The sequence below is a fragment of the Ambystoma mexicanum genome, chromosome 5p (genome assembly GCF_040938575.1).
Source record: "Ambystoma mexicanum isolate Mex_15411 chromosome 5p, UKY_AmexF1_1, whole genome shotgun sequence".
Taxonomy (NCBI): domain Eukaryota; kingdom Metazoa; phylum Chordata; class Amphibia; order Caudata; family Ambystomatidae; genus Ambystoma; species Ambystoma mexicanum.
Window position 1 is genome coordinate 1,349,762,052 of NC_090930.1, and position 23,155 is coordinate 1,349,785,206.

At 51.9% G+C, this 23,155-nt stretch overlaps 1 protein-coding gene across 2 annotated transcripts in view; it reads right to left on the reverse strand.

Moving 5' to 3' along the window:
• CMBL (carboxymethylenebutenolidase homolog) overlaps window positions 1–23,155 on the reverse strand; it is a 391,570-nt gene that overhangs the window by 159,516 nt on the left and 208,899 nt on the right. The window lies entirely within an intron of this gene.

Here is a 23,155-nt window from a genome sequence, read left to right on the forward strand (position 1 = left end):
ACAACAGCACCTTCTTTTTCTTTCTATGCGCAACTGCTGTGGGCTTTTAAATATAGCCATGTGTTCTGTTTGTGCAGTTTCTAGCATATCCCTGCATCTTATCTAACTGATCAAAAATAATTACAGAAGAGGGATCCATAGTTACAGAAGAAGGCACTCAATCAGTTGTATCTCTGATGAATTGATGCAATTACCTTAAAAAGGCATATATATGTGATTTTCCTCAACATGGCTCCATAATAAACCTCAGTAAGGCTCTTGTTTAATTTTATCTAGGCTATGGTGCGGAAGGGTGGGAAAAACTATACACTTTATTATGTGCCCTGTCATTTCACTCCCTATGTCAGTGGTACAAGCAGGACTCTAATCAGATTTTGCTCCCTACTTGGAGTCAAATGATTTTTCAGGGAGTAAAAAAGTTATTATCTTTGCCAATAGGGATACTTTCTGCTTATTAAAAAGATGTTCTTTCCCCATAAAATTCATCTTGAGATCGGGCATTTATATTATTAGAGTTCCTTCCTCCCTATGCCACTGCTCTACTGTTCACTAATTCGAAAACATATCAGTTGAGCTTTGTGGGTTGCAGCAATGATATGTTCATTGTTTCTCTTTTTTGTTAGGCACATTTTCCTTTTTTAGGAAGTAAAAATGCATGTGTCATCACTACCCACAGGGAAACGTAATGTGGATAGTAAGCAGAGGCACAGGAATTTTGGATCATCATTTTCTAAGGTGCAGTTATTCTGATGCAATTATCATCCTTACACAAATTATTAGAAGCATGTTCTCCTGGTCCTTGAATTACTTCAGTAAAATGGCACTTGAACTCTTTTCAGTATGTTTTTGACACATTGCTTTTAATTGCCATTAATCCATCGGCAAATGTATTCTGAGTTTCTTGACAGCCACATCAGTTATGACAAGAGATATTTGTGTTTTGTAATACAAATGAGTGATTTTCCAGTGGCATAAAACATACACATTTTTCGTTGCATAGAAGAATGTTTGCAAGGTACTGTGGCAGATATTGAAGGCTTGGACTGGTTGAGGAGTTTTCTGTATAACCACATATAACATATTTTATTTTAGCCTATGTGTTTGGAAAAAGTGTTGTAAGATTTTTAAAGAATTGCAGTGGCTGGGAAGAGGAAATTCCTTTCGAAACTCTGTTCTGCGACGGTAGCTCATAAAGTGGCTTTCCTCATTAGTCAGTTGAGCACATGGAAAATAATGTGCGCACAACTGCCACCCGGTTCCGCACATAGAGAAAAATAATTAGAGGGAACATTGCTGGTGACCCCATAATGCGGCCCCATAATTAGTCATTGCCCTGGTGTTATGCTCACCTGGTCTCTGTGGATGCGTTGGGGCACAGTTGCAGCCCTGCCGAGGGTGAGGTCGCTCGGGTCCCACTTCGCCCTCTGCGCTTATGTGGTGACTGGTGGTAATAGGTGATGCTGCTTGGGGCTGCTCCTGCGTGGGGAATAAGGGGCGTGAGTATGTCAGCTTGTGCGCCCGATACCCTTCCAGACCCCTTCTCCCAAACCGTGGTACCCGTGGGATGCGCTGTCCCTGGAAAGCTCACCTGTTGATTAGTTTTGTCAAGCACTCCATCCTGCTGCTTCTGGCAGGGGCGCTTGTATGATCTGGACCGAGTTCCTTCACTGGCCAATTGCACGTGGTAGGCCAGTCCTGCTGCGATTAAGCCACTATACTTCAGGTAAGTGTTCCTGTTTGCCTTTGTCTTTCCTCGTCTGTTTTTGTTGTATTGTAAAGTTTGTTGTCTTGTATTGCTGTCCATTCCACTTTTGATGTTTGCTCTTTTACTTTCTTCCCTTGCAGGTGATGTTGCCATAAACTGCGGAGCTCGAGGCGACAGCCATAGGGAATGAGTAACGAAGCTGCAGCGGTACAGTAGCTGGTAAGTTGTTAACTAGGGGTGCGCAGGGTTCAAATGCGGTAGACCGGGCAACCCATGGACATGAGCACCATCCAGAGCTTAGCTCTGTTGACCTTGTCAAAGGCTGTGCTCAGGTCCATGAATGCCAAATATATGAGTTCACCCCTACTTAACACTGAATGTGCCACAAGCAAACAGGGATTCAAAGCCAGGTCCCCAGTCCCTACTCCCAGTCTAAAACCTTTCTGTACGTCAGAGAGTATGGAATTACTGGAAATCTACTCCTCTAAATGACCTAAGAGTACCCTCCTACAAATCTTAAAGTATTTAATAGGGATATTGCCCTTTATGCAAGTGGAATTTCTTGATCTCCCTTTTTAAAAATAGGGAAGATGATGGCCAGGTTCAACGAGAATGGCAGTACGCCAGCTTCAGGAATGGCATAGAAGCTTGCTGTTAGAAATGTGGCCCACAAGTGCAGTGATGGACCCAGTGCACAATTACATGCTTGTTTTAGGATTGCATTCTCCACCTAGTTCAAGGAAAATGTCAGGCAGGCAGCGGATTTCGAAATTACCACTCAGGTGGGAACCTGGTACAAATTTGAGAAATGGTTCACCCAGGCTCTGCGATCCACATTTGTCTCTGTGTAATTCCAAGCCCTTTTATAAAGCTGTCAATAAACCACATACTGCCAAGCCTTCCTTGAATCGTTCGAAACTACTGCCACCATCAAGTCATCCTAGGCCTGATCTTCTAACTCCTTTTTTCTTTTCACTACCTCCACCCGATAGGCAGCTCTAGCATTAATTATATCCCCTCTAGACCTATCTCAAGATATTAAAACTTCGAGCAGGCATTTTTTGAGCTCTCTAAACTCTGCATTAAACCAACTTCTATCTTGGGGCCTTTTCTCTATATGATAATGAGAGAAATCTGAATACAATAAAAATTGAGAGAGAAACACAGACAAATGCCTTGGGAGAAAGTCAGAGTGCTATGCAGAGTGCCTGGCTGACCTCTTTCCGCTCTGATCGACCCTCACAGGTCCAACTTGGGTCTTTCCTATCAGCTATCTCCCTCTCTACTTGTGGTGTTCCCCAGGGGTCTAGCCTATAGCCTGTCTCTTTAACCAATACCTGGCAACTCATTTACTGCATTGGAATTTTCTGCTCCAACTTCCAGTGCTATGCTGATGGCACTCAACTCATGTTCAGGCTACCCTCGGCCACCTCCTCTCCTTCTCTCATCTCTGATTGTCTAACTGCCATTCAAGATTGGTGTGCCGCCAACGATCTTTATCTGAATGCCAGCAAGACAGAGATCCTCCTCATCAGCACACCTTCACCCTCCTTTCCCCTCACTCTCTGGCCAGCCTCCCTTGGCCCTCCTCCTACCCCCACCTGTGAGGCTAAGAACCTTTGGGTCATCTTTGACTCCACACTTTCCTTCTCCGCCCACATCTCTGATATCTCTTAAAAGTCAAACTTCCTACTGCTTCCCCCAGAAGCTCATTGTCTCTTAAGCACTGATTCTCTCTACTTTGGACCATTTTAACAGCCTCTTTCTAAATATACCTGCCTCTACTCTTCGCCCTCTGCAACTAATCCAGAACAAGACTGTGAGACTTGTCCTTGGCCTCAAGCCCTGGGATCGTATCTCTCCAGCTCTGAAATCGCTCCATTGGCTTCCAGTGGATGCAAGGATTACATTCAAAACCCTCTGCATTGTCCACAAGGCTTTCTGGGGCCTGGTTCCAAAATACCTTCAGCTATCCCTCCGCAAATACCTCCCCTCTCGAGCTCTTGGCTCCTCTACCTCCAACTCCCTCAGGGTCAGTCATTTTTCTAAGAAACGATCTGGGGGTAGATCTCTTTCTTTGGCTGAGGCCTCACTGCCACTCTGAAGCTTGAGGAGAACTATCTCTGGTTCCGGAAGCACCTCAAGACCTTCCTCTTTGCTTCTGCCTTCGCCCCCCCCTCCCTTGCTGATCTGTTCTCTCTTGGCACCATGCACCTGGCCTACCCTCTGTCTTCTGGGCCCAGGTACCTGCTCACCCTGACATCCCCCCGCACCGCCTCAGGCCACCCTTTGCACTGGGGTCTGTATCTGTACCCATACAGCCCCCCATCCCCATTTTCTTCCTGCACTTATCTGACATACCGCGTCTGATGACTTAAACCCAGCACTTGCCGCTTGCTGGCTGCACCACCACTGTTTGTTGTCTTTTATTTATTTATTTTTTTAATTCTTTGTTTTAATTTTAGTACTTAGAACAGGACTGAACAATAAATCACAAAGTATCATAACACAGCATAAAGAATATAAACATATAGGAATAGAAAAAGAAAGAATTAAACGATGAACTAGTACCTACTCAAAAAAGCTCCCAGACCTTCGTATATAAACTCAATTTCCCCATTTTTCTGTATAGAAATTTCTCAATATTCACTAAGCAGTTCATTTCTGTAATCCAATCCTCCAATATTGGTGAGACACACGATTTCCAGCTCCTCAAAATCATTTTTTTGCAAATAGAAGCACCTCTGAACAAAAATGTCTTTTCCGATAGTGAAAGGTCGTCAAGTAAATCATCGCAGCCTAGCACCATAGTCTTAAAATCCAAGTCAACATTTTGGTTCAGAACCCCGAGACAAATAATACAAACCTCATGCCAAAAACCACAAACCCTCACACAGTCCCACAGCAAATGTTCAATACTGCCTTTCTCACTCCAGCAACACCAACAAACATCAGAATCAGACAAACCTCTATTTTTAAGCCTTTCCGGGCTCCAAAAAACTCTATTGAGAATTTTAATTTGTCTCGAACGTGCAGTCAAACTTATCGAACAAAGCTTCACACTCGCACACATCACAAGCCACAGGTCAGAAGTGATTTCACAACCCACTCTTCTGCTCCATTCATTAAGTAATTCAGTATTCTCCTTATAATTCGATACAATTCGATGATAAACCCTACTCGCAAGTGACTGAACGCCAGTAGTGAAAAGTTCAACATTCGCATCCCCGTCACAATGCACTTCACTAATACATCTCTTCAATTTCCTGAAGTCCGAGATAGAAAAATTTTCAACAGTAAAAGTAGCACTTAACTCAGCAAAGTCAATCCATTTTCCATCTTTAACAACATCACTAATCCATTGAATTCCGCCAAGAAAACACTCCGGACAAAACAACAACTTGCCATTGTCCGTTATAGCTTTATTCAACCACAGAGATGCATCAGGCGATTTCAGAGCAACCGATCCACACATATCATAGATATTCTTCCAAACGTCTCTTAGAAACTCTGTCAAGGGGCATCTACTACCATGTTTGCTAACAGTCGTGAATATCGCTCTTGGGGCGAGTGGGCCCATCACACTTGCCTCTGCCATCGCCCACACACTAGGAGAATCCTTCAAAAAAGGAAGAAAAAATTGGCACGAGAAGGCCAAATGATATGCCTTAAAATTTGGGACACCTAGTCCCCCCTTCTCAACCGGAAGCTACAGTTTCCAAAGCTTCAGTCTTGGCGGTTTCTCATCCCAAAGAAAGGACTGGAGAGTGGTATCAATCAACTTCCAAAAAGATTGACCAATTTTCAGGGGAAGCATACTCAGAATATAATTAATTTTTGGTGCAGAATTCATCTTTAGCGCATTTACCTTACCCCACAGAGATAGATGCAATACCGACCACCTTTGGACGTTCAATTTCAGTTCCTTACAAACCATACCCATGTTCTCTTCAACCATATCACTGACATCCGGAGTCAACCAAACCCCCAAGTACTTCAGTTTTTTCTCACACAATTGAAATCCAAACCCCACCACCAAAGACTTATCACAATGTGCAGTCACCGGCATTACCTCTGATTTAGACCAGTTAATCTTATATATCCAGCCACTTCATGAAACCAATTAAGTGTGTTCATCAACGAATGCAAATCCAAATCCAAGTTCCTCAAAACTAATAAAAGATCATCTGCGTAGAACCAAATCTTCTGTTCAACACCGTGAAAGGAAACACCTTGCAAATTCAAATCACATCTCAATGCAATAGCCAGCGGTTCAATGGCTAGGACAAACAACAATGGGGACAATGGACAACCTTGCCTAGTGCCCCTATGTAAATCAAAAGATTCCGACAATAAGCCATTAGTTTTAACATCGGCTGTGGGGCGAGCATATAAAAGGGCCACCCACGCAATGTATTCTTCTCCCATGTTCATATTTCGTAAAACCATAAACAAATATTGCCAGTTAATTCGATCAAATGCTTTCTCAGCATCTAGGGAGAAAATCGCCACGTCTTCATCTAAATCCTGTGCATGGGACATGGTCAATAACAAATTTCTGATATTACTGGAAGTCCTACGGCCTTTAACAAACCCAGATTGGTCAGTGTGAATAAGCTTCGGCATGAGTTGTTCAATCCGTAAAGCAAGTAATTTAGCCAAAATCTTATTGTCAGTGTTAATCAAACTGATTGGTCGATAATTTGACGGCAAGTTACCATCCTTGCCCTTCTTTAAAAAGACTGAAATAGTAGCATGGTTTGTAGACGACGGGAGAAGTCCAGCTTCCTTTGATTCAGTATACATATTCTTCAAAAGACCAACACCCTCTCTGGCAGAATTTTATAGAACTCAACCGGTAAACCATCAGGTCCCGGAGTCTTCCCAGATTTCAATTTACCAATGGCCAACCTGATTTCATCAATTGTGACCTGTCTGTTCAACTCTTCCTTCTCATCACAATTAACCTTTGGAACATCCAACCTGCGCATAAAATGTTCACCTTGACCAGTAACATCAGATTCATTTCTATATAAATCAACATAAAAGGTCTTAAAGACTGCATTAATCTCACGCGGATTAAAAGTGGTCACACCATTCCCATCCTGAACTGAAGTAATGGCACCCTCAGAGTGTTGTTGTCTCAATCTGTAAGCTAGCCACTTATCGCACTTTTCGCCTCGTTCGAAATAAGTACACTTGATCCTATACAAATCGCTATTAGCTTTCATACTCAAAATGTCATCCAGTTCCTTCTTCAGCTTCCTTAACTCATTCCTCTTACCATCATCATTTGGAGTACACACCAATTCCCTCATCACCTCAATAATACGAGCATCAATATACGAAGTCAACCTATCCATTTTCTTCCTTTTGCTGCTAGACGCACTTAGAGCAAGACCTCGCATTGTACATTTAAAGGCCTCCCAGATAGTTCTTCCGAAGTATTTTCCCTTTTATTTATTTTATTTATTATTGTTTATCTGTTTTTTCCCTTGCTCTGCACTTTCCACTTCTCCTCCCCTCCCATGCACTTCTCCTGTCCCCCTCTCCCATGCACTTGCATGTTCTCAATGTCACTGGGGCTAGTAAGATCGTTGATTTGTTCTCCCTTGTTTTCACCTGTCTGGTCGCGCTCGGAAACATGTGTGTATGAGCGCGATATAAATAAAATATCATATCATATATCATATGTATGTCAGAAGACAGAGACTATAAATTAGAAGGAGAATCACATGAACAGAAAGAATACTCTGAATTAAGAAGAGAAGAAACCCCCAAGAGGGAGAATAGTAGTCTGGCTATCACTACAGTGGGAAGAAGGGATAAGGAAAGAGGGGAACCTAAGTGAAAGATATGCAATTAGTTGAAATATAAAGAAATACCTAAAGTTTGTAAAAGACAAGAAGCACGATCTAGGAAAGAAGTGAATTATAATCAACCGGAAGGCATATCCCAAACAGGTAACAAAACGTATGCAAAACACATTATTACGGATCAAAGTATTTGTCGGAAGGGTGGACCCGAGGTCAACGGGCACAGCGTCTCTGTATGTGATGGTCCACACGTGTCCGGCGTGGGTCACGTGGAGGCATAGGGCGGAGCCACGCTGCACCCTGGTGGCAGGGGGGGGTTCTGAAGAGCAGCTGAGCTGGGAGATGGATATGCAGGATGAGGAATCCGTGTGAGAAACATCCATCAGAAAGAACATTACTGAGAGGCGAGTTATTTGTTCTTCTGTTAGGCCGAGTATGTAAAATAAGGTACACTCTTCAGGTATAGTGGGATTTTTAACCATTGCCCAACAGCACACACTAATAACCCCCCGGGTGAAAAAACTCCACTCTCTACAAGGTCAGTCTATATTGGGCATCAGCTTTAAGCCCATTTTATCATTTTTGTAGCAGTCTGCATGTATGCACACTTGGCTACAGTTTTTCAACCAGCAGATGTACCTCTTAATAACGCAGTTATTTGGTGTTCCCCATTAGGAACTACACCATCCCGGTCCAAAGGAAGGCAAACCAAATCGTTGCCTGCCGAAACGTCTTAAGATGAAGGGCCAAGACTCGAAAATGGGAAGGCCTGCTCGAAACATTCCGCTAATGAATAGTGACGTCGACCTTCAGTAAATACCCCAGGTCTCATTCACTAGGGACCTCAGAGGAGCACACTTCCACTAAATTCAGAGGAACAAATACCCAAAATGAACACTGGAACTATAGAGGTGTAAACTTTTTTAGATTTTCACAACGTTAAACGCTCATGCTATACATAGCTTAGTATTTATGCTTTTTCCTTTTACCGTATGTAATGTTCTGTTAAAACACTGTTTGTATCCACACATGAACTGTTTGTTTGGATTAAGTATTTTGGATTGAAAGAGCTCCTAGGGATTAATATACGTCGCTGTGTATGAAAAGTGAATTAGATGAATATATGCAGTAGCATAAGTTGTTAGATGCCGCATATCCAGTCAATGTTTTACACTAAAAGTAAAAACAAGTTTTGTTGAAATAATTTTGAAATACCATCACTACATACTAAACTATAAAATACGTTGAATCACAATTGACTGGTGATTGTAATTTACTGTTGCTAACAATGCTGGCAATTTGGAGAAATTAAATGTGTATGAATACTGACAAATGAAATGCACACAATTGTGCTCCCAAAAAAAGCAACTAGGACAGCTTCATCTGATATACAGGGTAATTCATAGAATTTCGCACAAAAGTGGCGCACGCGGCTGGCGCACAGTGTCCCCGTGCGATACACTGCGCCAGCCGCGTGCGATAAAATCCATTTCATCGCACAGCGTATTCATGGATTTTAGCCTCCAAAACCAGCCGTGGCGCAGAGTGGCGCAGCGACCCTGCAGCAGCGCCAGTTACGCCCCCAAGAACGCCCTCGTGCAAGGAAAATCCATCAAAATTCCCAATTCATCGCAAAGGGCTGCGTTAACCCTAGACCAGTTCACAGGGCTGTCAAAAAGCAAACGCCCAGCGGGGAATGTGTATTTCAGTGGTTCGCGGGAAGTTTCACACACAAAATCAGCAGGGTACGTGTATTTCAGGGGTGCGCGGGGAGCACTACACGTGAATTGGCCGTATGTGTCCTCCCAGGTGTTCCCTCTACACACTCCACGGCCCCTGCAGCCAGCCCACACCACAGGGGACTACCCTGCACCCCTGCTCATGTCCCGTAGGCAGCCCATCCACCATGGCCATGCCCCCCAGCCAAGTCACATGTCACCTTGCACTACTGATCAACAACGCATGTCTCCCAGCACCCTCACCCCCCAGCACTGTGGGGCACCTGCCAGCAGGCCCCCACACATGTCCAACTCATGTCCCCCTGAACCCCCACCCCCCAGCACTGTGGGGCACCCTCCACCAGGCCCACACGCATGTCTCCCAGCACCCCCACCCCCCAGCATCCAGGGGCACCCTCCACCAGGCCCCCACTCCTTTCTACCACCCCCCGACCCCCCAGCAGTGCGATTCGCCTGTGTACGTGTATATCAGGGTTGCGCGTGTAGTCTGACACGTGAATTCATCAGGGTACGTGTATTATGGGTCTGCGTGAACTTCCACATGCGATATCAGCAGGGTACATGTATTACGGGGTTCGCGGGAAGTTCCACACGCGATTGCCCTGGGTACGTGTATTTCGGGGTGCGCGGGAAGTTCCACACGCGATTTCAGCAGGGTACGGGTATTCCAAGGTGCGCGGGAAGTTCCACACGCGATTGCCCTGGGCACGTGTATTTCGGGGTGCGCGGGAAGTTCCACACGCGATTTCAGCAGGGTACGTGTATTCCAAGGTGCGCTGGAAGTTACACACGCGATTGCCCTGGGCACGTGTATTTCGGGGTGCGCGGGAACTTCCACACGCGATTGTCCGTGGTGCGTGTATTTCGGGTTGCACGTGAAGTTTCACACACGATTTCAGCAGGGTACGTGTATTCCAAGGTGCGAGGGAAATTCCACACACGAATCCAGCAGCCTACGTGTATTCCGGGGGTCCCGGGCAGTCCTACACGTGAATCGGCTGTGTAGGTCCTCCCAGCTGTTCACTCGACATCCTCCACGGCCCCAACAGGCAGCCCACACCACAGGGGACTACCCTGCACATGTCCCGCAGGCAGCCCATCCACTATGCCCATGCCCCCCAGCCAACCCACATGTCACCTTGCACTACTGGGCACCCTCTGCCAGGCCTCCACTCCGGTCTCCCTGCACCCCCACCCCCCAGCACTGTGGGGCACCCTCCACCAGGCCCCCACTCATGTCCCCCTGCACCTCCAGCATCCAGGGGCACCCTCCACCAGGCCCCCACTCCTGTCTCCCTGCACCCCCACCCCCCACCAGTCAGGGGCACCTACCAGCAGGTCCCCACTCATGTTCCCCTGCACCCCCACCCCCCTGCATCCAGGGGCACCCTCCACCAGGCCCCCACACATGTCTACCACCCCCCCACCCCCCAGCAGTGCGATTCGCCTGTGTACGTGTATTTCAGGGTTGCGCGTGTAGTCTGACACGCAAATTCATCAGGGTACGTGTATTATGGGGTTCGCGGGAAGTTCCACACGTGATTGTCCGTGGTGCTTGTATTTCGGGTTGCGCGTGAAGTTTCACACGCGATTTCAGCAGGGTATGTGTATTCCAAGGTGCGTGGGAAATTCCACACACGAATCCAGCAGCCTACGTGTATTCCGGGGGTGCCGGGCAGTCCTACACGTGAATCGGCCGTGTGGGTCCTCCCAGCTGTTCACTCGACACCCTCCACGGCCCCTGCAGGCGGCCCACACCACAGGGGACTACCCTGCACATGTCCCGCAGGCAGCCCATCCACCATGCCCATGCCCCCCAGCCAACCCACATGTCACCTTGCACTTCTGCCCACCAACGCATGTCCCCCAGCACCCCCAGCCCCCAGCATCCAGGGGCACCCTCCACCAGGCCCCCACTCATGTCCCCCTGCACCCCCACCCCTCAGCACTGTGGGCCACCCTCCACCAGGACCCCACTCATGTCCCACTGCACCCCCACCCCCCAGCACTGTGGGCCACCCTCCACCAGGCCCCCACTCATGTCCCCCTGCACCCCCACCCCCAGCACTGTGGGGCACCCTCCACCAGGCCCCCACTCATGTCCCCCTGCACCCCCACCCCCCAGCACTGTGGGGCACCCTCCACCAGGCCCCCACTCGGGTCCCCCTGCACCCACACCCCCCAGCATCCAGGGGCACCCTCCACCAGGCCCCCACTCATGTCCAACTCATGTCCCCCTGCACCCCCACCCCCCAGCACTGTGGCCCACCCTCCACCAGGCCCCCACTCATGTCCCCCTGCACCCCCACCCCCCAGCACTGTGGGCCACCCTCCACCAGGCCCCCACTCATGTCCAACTCCTGTCTCCCAGCACCCCCACCCCCCACCAGTCAGGGGCACCCTCCACCAGGCCCCCACTCATGTCCAACTCATGTCCCCCTGCACCCCCCCACCCCCCAGCATCCAGGGGCACCCTCCACCAGGCCCCCACACATGTCCAACTCATGTCCCCCTGCACCCTCCACCCCCCAGCATCCAGGGGCACCCTCCACCAGGCCCCCACTCATGTCCAACTCATGTCCCCCTGCACCCCCACCCCCCCGCAGTGCAGGGCACCCTCCACCAGGCCCCCACACATGTCACCCAGCATCCCCACCCCCCAGCACTGTGGGGCCCCCTCCACCAGGCCCCCACTCATGTCCAACTCATGTCCCCCTGCACCCACACCCCCAGCATCCAGGGGCACCCTCCCCCAGGCCCCCACTCATGTCCCCCTGCACCGCCACCCCCCAGCACTGTGGGGCACCCTCCACCAGGCCCCCACTCATGTCCAACTCATGTCTTCCAGCACCCCCACCCCACACCAGTCAGGGGCACCCTCCACCAGGCCCCCACTCATGTCCAACTCATGTCCCCCTGGACCCCCACCCCCCAGCATCCAGGGGCACCCTCCACCAGGCCCCCACTCATGTCCAACTCATGTCTCCCAGCACCCCCACCCCCCACCAGTCAGGGGCACCTGCCAGCAGGCCCCCACACATGTCTCCAGCCAACACGTCATCGCAATCTAGATCCCTGGGCCTTATGGGCAGCCTCCAAATGCCAAACACCCACCCAAGTATTGCATCCACCCACTTAGAAATGGCAATTACATGATACAACCCCAATGGCAAGTTTGTAAATGAACACATGTCCCTCACATACACACAATGGGTGTCAGTGAATGTCAAAACCCATATCATGATATGCATGAAACCAATGAGATGATACTACACATTGAAGTTTGAAGAAAAAATATGTATTAAAAGCGACATAAATTGAATCAAAAATAAACAAACGAAAATGGGAATTCAAAAAAAGAAAGCAGCATGTCTGTAAAATAATGTAAAACCACAAATCATAATCCAAAGGAAAGGTGTCCAAAGTCACAATTCACAAAAGTAAATACAATGGAAAATTAAAATCGAAAACCATTGCACCATGGGTCAATTATTAAAAAAAAATAGAAAATCCAACAGTCAACTATATACAGATAAACAATCCAGGGTCCATGATCCCAACAGAAGAAATGAAACCTATCTAAAAACACTACCTAATAAAAAAAACTATATACAAAAATGTGGCCCATTGTCCAAAGGTCAAAAAAATGCAAAACCAAAGGAAACCTAACACTAACTACAGAACTATTTACAAGGGCAGCGGGCCAGTCCGGCGGCTCACTTTGGGATGTTCCGGGCCAGGGCATCATCGAACTCCTGCTCAATGTCCCGGAGGCGGTCCTCCTCCATGGCCCCGAGGGTCCGCAGGGCCGTCGACATGTTCACCTCCAACTCCCTGCGGATTGCCTCGAGGCACTCGGCCCGCCTCAGGGCCCTCCGCATGATATGATATGATATGATATGGCATTTGTAACGCGCCTATACACAAGTGTTTCAAGGCGCGATGGCGTTCTCCGCCCTGACCATCGTGAGCCGTGCCTCTTCCGCCTGCTGCCGCTCCGCATCTATGGCGTGGCCCAACCGCTGCCACTCGCAAGACACTTCCCGTCCTGGGTCCTCCTGCCCTCCGGCCGATCCCTGCCCCTCCGATGTCGAAGGCCCAGAGCCATCATGGCTCCCACCTCGTTGCTGCTGCTGCTGTGCCTGTGCCCGTGCCCTGGCTTCTGCTGCCTGCACATCCTCCACCGGCTGGGGTGCAGTCGTTGATGTGGCCACCCCTGCTGGACGTCCGACTCCCGACTGTGGCAGGGATGCCTCCTCCACCAGCCTGGCCGCACCGTCAGAGGCAGCTCCACAGGGCACCCAGGTGACTAATGGGTGGGAAGATGGCACGGAGGACGACTGGCGCATAGGGGGTTCAGTTGAGGAGGGGCTCGGAGCAAGCCCCATCAAACGGAGGAATCCGGCCTGGGTGACCTGTCCCAGTAGACCGACCCGGTCAACGAGCCATTCGAGATGACGTGCAGTCTCCTCATGAAAAGACTGCAGGTCACCTCGCATGGCCCGTTGACGCAACGCCACACCAGTCAGGACAGGCTCAACCCGGACCTGGATAGCCACGTCCGCAGGCAGAGGAATGCCAGTTGTTGTGAGCTCATCCCCTGCCTGAAAACGGGTCTGGACGTAGGCATCCCTGCTGGTGCAAGATGATGCAGTGACAGGATCAGGGACAGGATTGCACACAGGCACCTCCGCGGCGGCCTGTGCTGCCTCCTGTCCCTGGTCCTGCACTGCACCACTAGCACCAGTGGAATCCCCACCTCCAGACCCAGTCTCTGTTGCTTGCACGGCCTCCTCCTCCACCAACCCCCCCACCAAGCTGGTTGACTCCGTGCCATCTTCCCGCGTTGGGCCCTGTGGGGTCCCAGCTGCCCCTTCTGCTGCCGAGGAGTCCAACTCTGACCTCCGCCTCTTGGACCTCCCCCCGGCAGCTGCGGCCTGGGACCCGGCACCGGACTCCTCACTCCCCGACAAGATCACAACCTGGGAGGGGAGCCGGGCCTTGCGTCTCCGGCTGGCGGTGCGATCCCCGCCGCTGTGCTCCACAGCACCTTCTCCGCCCTCTTCATCAGTTGACGCTGCAGAAAGGGAGAAATAAAACACAGGCATCAGGGCACTGTACAATGGACACATACACACATGACAGTTGTACATGAGTGGCATTGGCAAACCTCAGACATGGCATCACAATCGCCAAAACACACATGTCATTTCAACTCGCACACATGAGCCATACCACAGCCATATCGCAACAGCCAGCACCATCCATACACATCCAACAGCATGAGCAGGCAAAGGTGAGCCAGACATCACATGCAACACAGGGAGTGCACTACACATGCACACACACCACCACACTTGCATGCATGTGTACACCTCTGCCAACGGTTGCAGTGTTCAGATCGGCATCCATGTCACATCTGCCAATCAGGCTTCCACATCCCGCTGTCACATGCATCCATGTTGCATCACTGTTGCACCCTTGTCAAATACACACACATGCACATGTACACAGTGCTGATACATGCAGCTGAAAACAACATCCATGTGTGACATCACGAACATGCCTACTTACATACACATTCATCCAAACATGTGTACCCACACAACTGCATTTGGCATGCAAGCCTACACACACAAGCACCATCTATGTCTCACACATGAAAGCCCTCGCATGTGTTAGCCTCACGGCCCTGTACACCCCCCCATACTTGGCCCCATAAAAACACATGTGCAACCTGCACACTACTGGCACATCACCACACGCACAGCTTACAATCATGATGCATGTACACTTACCGCTCGACTCCAGACGGGTCTGCCTCTCAAGGACCTGGACGTGGAGCGCTGGGGATATGCATTCCAAGACCCTCATCTGATCGTCCGACAACTGGCCCCAGCTCCCCTTAGCATCCGCTGCCTTCAAGAGGCGCCGGGCCTTGTTGAGGGTCCTGGACCTGAAGTCCTCCCAGCGCTTCTTGACATGATGGAATAGTCGGACTGCCATCCCCTCCGCGTTGATGGCAGTCATGATGTCCGTTCAGATCCGAGTCCGTCCTTCCTTGACGGCGCGCAAACATCCGAAGAGGGCATCATACTGCCCCAGGACTTGCTCCACCAGGACACCAACTTCGGTGGCAGTGAAGCTGGTGCCCCTCTGCCTCTCTGGCCGGGGGTTGTCAGTGGTGCCAGATGTTGCAGTGCCCAACATGACAACCCCAGAGGCAGGAGTGGGTGGGCAACTGGGTCCTGGGGCTGGGCTGTGAAGCGATGGAATCCCAGTCGGGAGTCTTCGGTTCCAGCAGGGGTGGTCACAGCAACAGCACAGCAACAGCAGGCAGCAAATGGCAGGGCACGTGGGCAGCAGGCAATCAGGCAGCAGCAGATGGCAGGAGGGAGCGTGCTCGGGGCTCTGGGGGGCAGTAATTCGGCCTTCTGGGCAGGAGCGTGGTCTTCCGTGTGCTTACGCGTGGCTAGCTTGATACAGAGTGATTTGGCACGTGAAAATCCAGCACGTCTGCGTGTAATTCGAGGAAAGGGCCTTAGCGCGTAAGCGCGTCGGCACACGTACGCGAATTCATTGGCCCAAAGGCCACCAGCGCGAATGCGCGTCTCTGACGTGCGTGCGCGGGCGTTTCCCTGTACAAGGGTGCATGTTACACGTCCATTGACTGAACATCAGAGTGTCAGCTCGTGTAATTGGAGGATGGGGCCTTAGCGCGTACACGCGGAAGTGACGCTGGACGTGTGGGCATGTTTAAAAGGTACATGTAGAACGCCATTTCCTTGTACGTGCTTTTCGTGGAGAGCGAGTGGGTGAAATCTGTACATCTTGTCGGTTCACACGCGATTTACTTCACAGTGTTCCAAGTTCGTACTCCCTGTTACCTCTGACAGCTTTTTCTCTTCTTGTCTTTTTCCTGGGCCTGTTTCCTCAAACAGCGTTCACTTCTCCTGTTGTCCTGTCTCCTCAGACAGCGTACAATTCTTCTTTTGGCGGGGGTGTTGCCAACGCGCACACGCGCGTCTTTTTCACACGATTTTTCCTGGCAGACGGTGAGTCGCGCACGTATTTGACATCTGTGCTTGCCCCGTGTGTTGCCTACCCCTTCAGAGGTCAGTCTAGGCTGCGTGTGACACGCATACGTTCATTTTTGTGTTTCTGGGTGTCACAGCGTAGTGCAGGTTTTTTTTTCCATGCACGTGGTCTAGCAGGGGTTGCGTGCACATTATCTCCCTTTTTCGGGGTGCCTGTGCGTTGCGTGACCCCTCATCTTCCCCCAGGGGTCACATACAGCCTTGCTAGAGCACTAGGGTACGAATTCCATCTAGTACCCTACCACTCTGACCCTCAATTGCCCAGGACAATAGTTTACTGCAACTCCCATACGCACAACAACATCAGTGCCATGGTTGGGAGGCGAGCACGCGGTAAGGGTGGCAAAGGTGGGTGAGCCACAAGAGGTGGCCGTGGTGGATACGGTAGGGGAGGTGGCCAGGACTTGCAGGGTGCCCCTAGCCCCCCATGTGTGGGTGACCAGTCAGGGACACCCATGCCCCCCCCTGGTTGAGGGTAACATGGCTCACACCATTCCTGCTCAGCCCTTGTTGGACCAGCCCATTGTGGCACCAGACCTGGCACAGGGTGACTCCATGGCTGACTTCCAGGTCAGCAGGTCTAGGCCACGTGTGGCGGTGCACGTTGGTGTCACCAGCCCACGTGGATCAGGGGCAGCTATGTCATCTGCTGCCCCGAGTAGGCAGGGTGGGGAGGCTGTAGGGGCAGCTGCGTCTCCATCCACCCCAGCTCTGAGTCTCCCAGCCAGGACAGTGTCGGTCCTAGTCCATCCTGCTGACGTTCCCCCTGACTACATCACACTTCAGCTAATGCCTGCACCAAGTCCCATGGTGAGTGTTCATTCCCACACTCCTAGTCCACAGTCCACCGGGGCTCCTGCCCCTAGTGTCCAGAGCGGCGTAGGACACTCAGTATCACCACCACCTTCCAAGCGGAAGAGGAAGAGTACTAGTCCAGTACAGGCTGATGCCCCAGACACGGCTACACAGTCAGGCCCACAAAGGAAGCCCAGCTTCAATAAGGCCGAACTTGATGCACTTGTGGAGTATGTGTCCGCACATGACAGCGAGATGGTGATTACTGCAGGATGCAAGACCACACCTACACAACGTCATGCACACTGGCAGACCATTGCGGAACTCATAAGTGCCCTTGGATTCATGAGGCGCACAGCTAATGATTGCTACAAGCGCTGGAATGACCTTAAGCGCAGGGCAAAGAAAAAGTTGGCCTCAAGTCATGCCGCAACTCTAGTGACTGGAGGTGGGTCTCCGGCAGAGGACATTGAACTCACTCCACATGAGTATGTTGCTGGGACCTACGTCACGGAGGAACAGATCCAAGGCGTGGGAGACCTGCCAGATTACGAGGCATTGTCCGGTGAGTGCACATGCATGTGTGTGTCATCCATGTGCATGGTGTGTGTGTGAGTGCTTCTGATTGAGTGCCAGGTGAGGGGGTTTGTGCCTGAGTGGTTTGGGTCACCCATGTGCTCCATCCAATACATTCTGCGCACCAGGATTTGGGTGTTGCAGTATCCCTTCTGGCAACAGTAGATATTCAGCCCAACCTCACGCCAGTTGCCCTTGAAGTGTCATCTTGCCACAACATAGTTGCATATTATTCTGTGTTCATTCAGGCTGATTGTATGCATTCCACCACTTTCACTAGGCATTTCTCAGTCCTATTGTCACATGTGTGACATGGCTATGGTACATGCCATCTGTGTGATGGCATGTGTCATGTATGTGTATTGGACATGCCAATCACAGGCCAATGTGTGATGGCACTGCTAGGCAGCATGCAGCAAATTTGTTGGTCTTCCATCTTGGTGTCCTCAATGTGTGCCATTTGCCTCCCCTTCATACGCAGCGACAGTGCATGCATGGGAGGGTTATAGTCATGTGGGACATGTGTCAATGAAGTACTGTTTCTGTTGCTTCTCAGGCCTAACTGTGTTCCATGGTGCTAATGCCTGTTCCCATTTCTTTTCTTTCATGTCTTTGCAGGGGATGACGCACTTGATACTGCTGGGGTTGTGGAGATGGTGCAGACCCAGGAGGGGTCTCAGGCCCGACCGGGCACCAGTGAGGGACGTGGTGTGGTGGTGGGTGAGAACCCAAACTTGCTGCAGACCGTCATCTCAAGGGGTGTCTCTGGGTGCACCTCCCCCGAGCTCTATTCAGGTGTCGATTCGGATGATGAGACCTATGTGCCGTCGCAGGTAAGTGTTTCTGGGAGGGATTCTGTACTGTCCAACCCACCTGCACCAGGGGTAGAACCCTCAATGGGGATGTCAGTGTTGGTAGGTCCATCTTTGGTGGTTACGGATGCAGGGTCACACTCCGCTACATCTGATCCTGTTCCTGGGCCAGCAGATCAGAGCGGGAATGCAGTCCTGCAGCCTCAGGCAGTGCCAGCACAGCAAGGCGCAGTTCGCCTTGCCCCAGACAGGTGTGGTTCCCGCCGACGCGGTGGCCGTACACCACCTGGCAATAACGCATGGGAGCAATCCATATACGGTATGGCAAACCAACAGGGAGCATCAACTGAGATGATGGCTCAGGCCATGGATAGGGTGGCCACTTCCATTGTCCCCCAAGAAAGGCTGATTGAACAACTACAGCAGGCAAGACTCCATTAGCCAGTCACACAGGGAGGACATGTTGGCGTCCATCAGGGACAGGCGGGCGGCACTGGAGACTCTGCGGGAAGCCATTTCTATTGAGTCCCAGGGCCAGAGGGAAGCCCTGAGGGTGGAACTCCGTCAGCTCAGGGCAACTCTGGTTGAGCTTGAGGCTTCAGCGAACATGAGGACAGAACAGCAGCTGGAGCGGCTCACACGTACGCTCTCAGCTGAGATGCAGGCAACTAGGGAGGAGGTCCGGGCATCCCGTGAGTTGTTGCATTTGGACCTCCGCACGATTATCCTCCAGAACCAGACCTTCCACACCCGCATGCTTGCTGCCATGGAGGACCAGACTAGGGCTTTGTGTGGGCTGTCTCCCATAGTGCCACCACCTCCTGATGCAGCTGCAGAGGGTGAGGAGAGCGACAGCAGAGATTCTCCCACAATAGGGTAGCCGTGCAGGCCATGAGCCCATGGAGGTGTTTTTTTTTCGCAAGATCCACACAGGTGGGTTTTGGTGTGCACCCTGTCCTCGGACCTCCTGGGTGGCCTCCCCCACCCACCCCGGGCCCATTAATGGCCATTTTTGATTTTTTTTTTTTTTTTGATTTTTGATTCTTGATTTTTTGGACAATGTGTTGCCTTGTGTGTCTCCCGTGGGCATACGCTGTATTGTGGCTGGGCACATGCAGGCTTGTCCTGAATTTGGGTCAGATGCTTGGGTTTGTGTGACACACACCCCTCCTGCTTCCCGTTTCCATGGGCTTGCAAAGGGTGTGCCCAAGTGACATTGACTTACACGGTGACGTTGGACTCCCATTTGATGTGTGGGCAGTCTGTAGTCAATACTGTGTATACATTCCTAGTGGATATTGTTGTTGTATTGTACACTGCATGGTGTATTGATTTGTGCCTCTGCATCCATCTCATCCTCCTAATTTGCAGGTCCATTTCTCATGTCTTCACAAGGCGGTCTACTTTGGAACTGGAGTCCATGTTGTAAGCAGTGCACCTACACTCTTGCGTGGCGCTAACACTGTATACTTGGAAGTGTTCGAAGTGCTGGCATCATCAGGTAGTGAGGCTACCATTTTTTTAAGTCTGTAATGTCATGTTTAAGGTAGGTTGGAGGTTGTGTAGGTGATTGGTATTCTTGGTAAGTATTTGGTAATGTGTGTTGTAGGTCCTGCATTACTGTGAGCATTTCATGTGTGGCCATGTTTCCATTAGGGAGACTGTAGTTGGTGACACTTGGGGCATGTTGTGGGGATTCATTTGTTTGCTCTCACATTGCATGACATGCCATGGTGTGTTGTGTGGCCGTGGCGGGGAGGGGTTGGGTGACATGGCACTGTTCTCATGTAGTATTTTGCAAGTGGGTATTCATTTCTGCAGCATGGAAGTGTGTCTTTTGATGACACTGCATTGGTGGTGTTTGTGTAGTTAGGGATGCACACATTGTGACACTTCCACATGAACAATCTCAGGCTGCTATGGTTCTGACAGTTGACTGTCCCTTTGTTCGTCATAATTGTCAGGTCGAGTCATCATTGCTTGTCAGATGGTATGTGCCAGGGCTGTGTGCCCTCCACAGGTGTGTGATTTCTATGTGAAGTAATTAGCCACCAGCTGCGTATGGGCATGTCCACAGCCAGGCCCCGGCGTGTTGCAACATTGTGCAGGACACATGCTGCCACTATGATCCTGCACACTACTGGGGGAGCGTATAACAGCTGCCCGCCAGAACGGTCAAGGGAGCGAAAACGTGACTTGAGCACTCCGAATGTGCGCTCCACTATGCCCCGGGTTGCAATATGGGCTGTGTTGTATCTCACCTCGGGAGGCTTGATGGGGTTCCGAATTGGAGTCATCATGTGGGTGCTCAGAGGGTAGGCACTGTCCCCTGGCGAGGTGGTGATGGGGGATCATTAGTGGGGTAGTGACATTACTCTGTATCTGTCATGCATGCGTGTGCTGTGGCATTTATACTCACCAAGCAGCCATGCATCGCCATGCCGCCCAGCTTCGATGTCCCGGTTTAGGGTTGACATCCTGTAAATTAAGCTGTCGTGGGTGGACCCTTGATAGTTGGCATATACTGAGGTGATGATTCCCTTGGCATCACATACTACCTGGACGTTGATGGAATGCCAGTGCTTGCGGTTTCTATAGATGTGCTCAGATGCCCTGGGGGGACGTAGTAGAGCCACATGGGTGCAATCAATGGCACCTAGCACTTTGGGGAATTGTGCCACCCTGTAGAAATCCTGGCAGACAGCCTGCCTTTCTGCAGGTGTTCTGGGCAGGTATATGTGCCTGCGGACTGATGGGCGTGCAGTGATGATGGCCAACACCTGGTGTAGGCACCGTGATTGCATGGCCTGTGACACCGCCCCCCCACTATGGCGCTTGTCCGCTGAAATGATTCGGTAGCCAAGAAGTGCAGTACATTGAGGACCTTCTCCAGGGGGCTGAGTGCTTGGAAGCACAGGGTGGGTGATGTGAGGTCATCCTCCCACTCACTGACCAGGTTGAGTATTATGTGTGGTGGAAACCTGTACCTCCCATACACCTGGTCATCAGGCACACCAAATAGGCTGGTTCTGGGTGTGAAGATTCTGGCCCTGACTATCCTCCTCCTCCTCCTGCGGTATCCCACGGCCACTGCTGCTAGGAACGGTATGTTCATCCTGGCGTCTGAGCTTGTTTGTTATTTGCGCACTCTTTTATGCTGCGCGGGACGTGCACTGTGTTTCCGGATTGGACCTTTTTTTCGGCGCGTTTTAGGCGACCGTGTAAATCTTCCCGCCCACCCCAGGAATACACGTGACACGCTCTCCCAGGCCCAGTCGCGAGTAAATATTCCCGCCCACCCCAGGAATACACGTGACATGCTCTCCAAGGCCCAGTCGCGAGTAAATATTCCCGCCCATCCCAGGAATACACGTACTCCACTCTCACAGGCCCAGTCGCGTGTGAAACTTCACGCGAACCCCGTAATACACGTACCCAGCCAAACGCACTGCTGGGGGGTGGGGGGGTGGGAGACAGGAGTGGGGGCCTGGTGGAGAGTGCCCCACAGTGCTGGGGGGTGGGGGTGCAGGGAGACATGAGTGGGGGCCTGGTGGAGGGTGGCCCACAGTGCTGGGGGGTGGGGGTGCAGGGGGACATGAGTTGGACATGAGTGGGGGCCTGGTGGAGGGTGCCCCACAGTGCTGGGGGGTGGGGGTGCAGGGAGACAGGAGTGGGGGCCTGGTGGAGGGTGGCCCACAGTGCTGGGGGGTGGGCGTGCAGGGGGACATGAGTTGGACATGAGTGGGGGCCTGGTGGAGGGTGCCCCACAGTGCTGGGAGGTGGGGGTGCAGGGGGACATGAGTGGGGGCCTGGTGGAGGGTGCCCCTGACTGGTGGGGGGTGGGGGTGCAGGGGGACATGAGTGGGACATGAGTGGGGGCCTGGTGGAGGGTGCCCCTGACTGGTGGGGAGTGGGGGTGCTGGGAGACATGAGTTGGACATGAGTGGGGGCCTGGTGGAGGGTGCCCCACAGTGCTGGGGGGTGGGGGTGCAGGGAGACAGGAGTGGGGGCCTGGTGGAGGGTGCCCCACAGTGCTTGGGGGTGGGGGTGCAGGGGGACATGAGTGGGGGCCTGGTGGAGGGTGCCCCTGGATGCTGGGGGGTGGGGGTGCAGGGGGACATGAGTGGGGGCCGGGTGGAGGCTGCCCTGCATTGCAGGGGGGTGGGGGTGCAGGGGGACATGAGTGGGGGCCTGGTGGAGGGTGCCCCTGACTGGTGGGGGGTGGGGGTGCTGGGAGACATGAGTTGGACATGAGTGGGGGCCTGGTGGAGGGTGCCCCTGACTGGTGGGGGGTGGGGGTGCAGCAGGACAGGAGTGGGGGCCTGGTGGAGGGTGCCCCTGGATGCTGGGGGGTGGGGGTGCAGGGGGACATGAGTGGGGGCCTGGTGGAGGGTGCTCCTGACTGGTGGGGGGTGGGGGTGCAGGGGGACATGAGGGGGGGCCTGGTGGAGGGTGCCCCTGGATGCTGGGGGGTGGGGTGCAGGGGGACATGAGTGGGGGCCTGCTGGAGGGTAGCCCACAGTGCTGGGGGTGGGGGTGCAGGGGGACATGAGTGGGACATGAGTGGGGGCCTGGTGGAGGGTGCCCCTGACTGGTGGGGGGTGGGGGTGCTGGG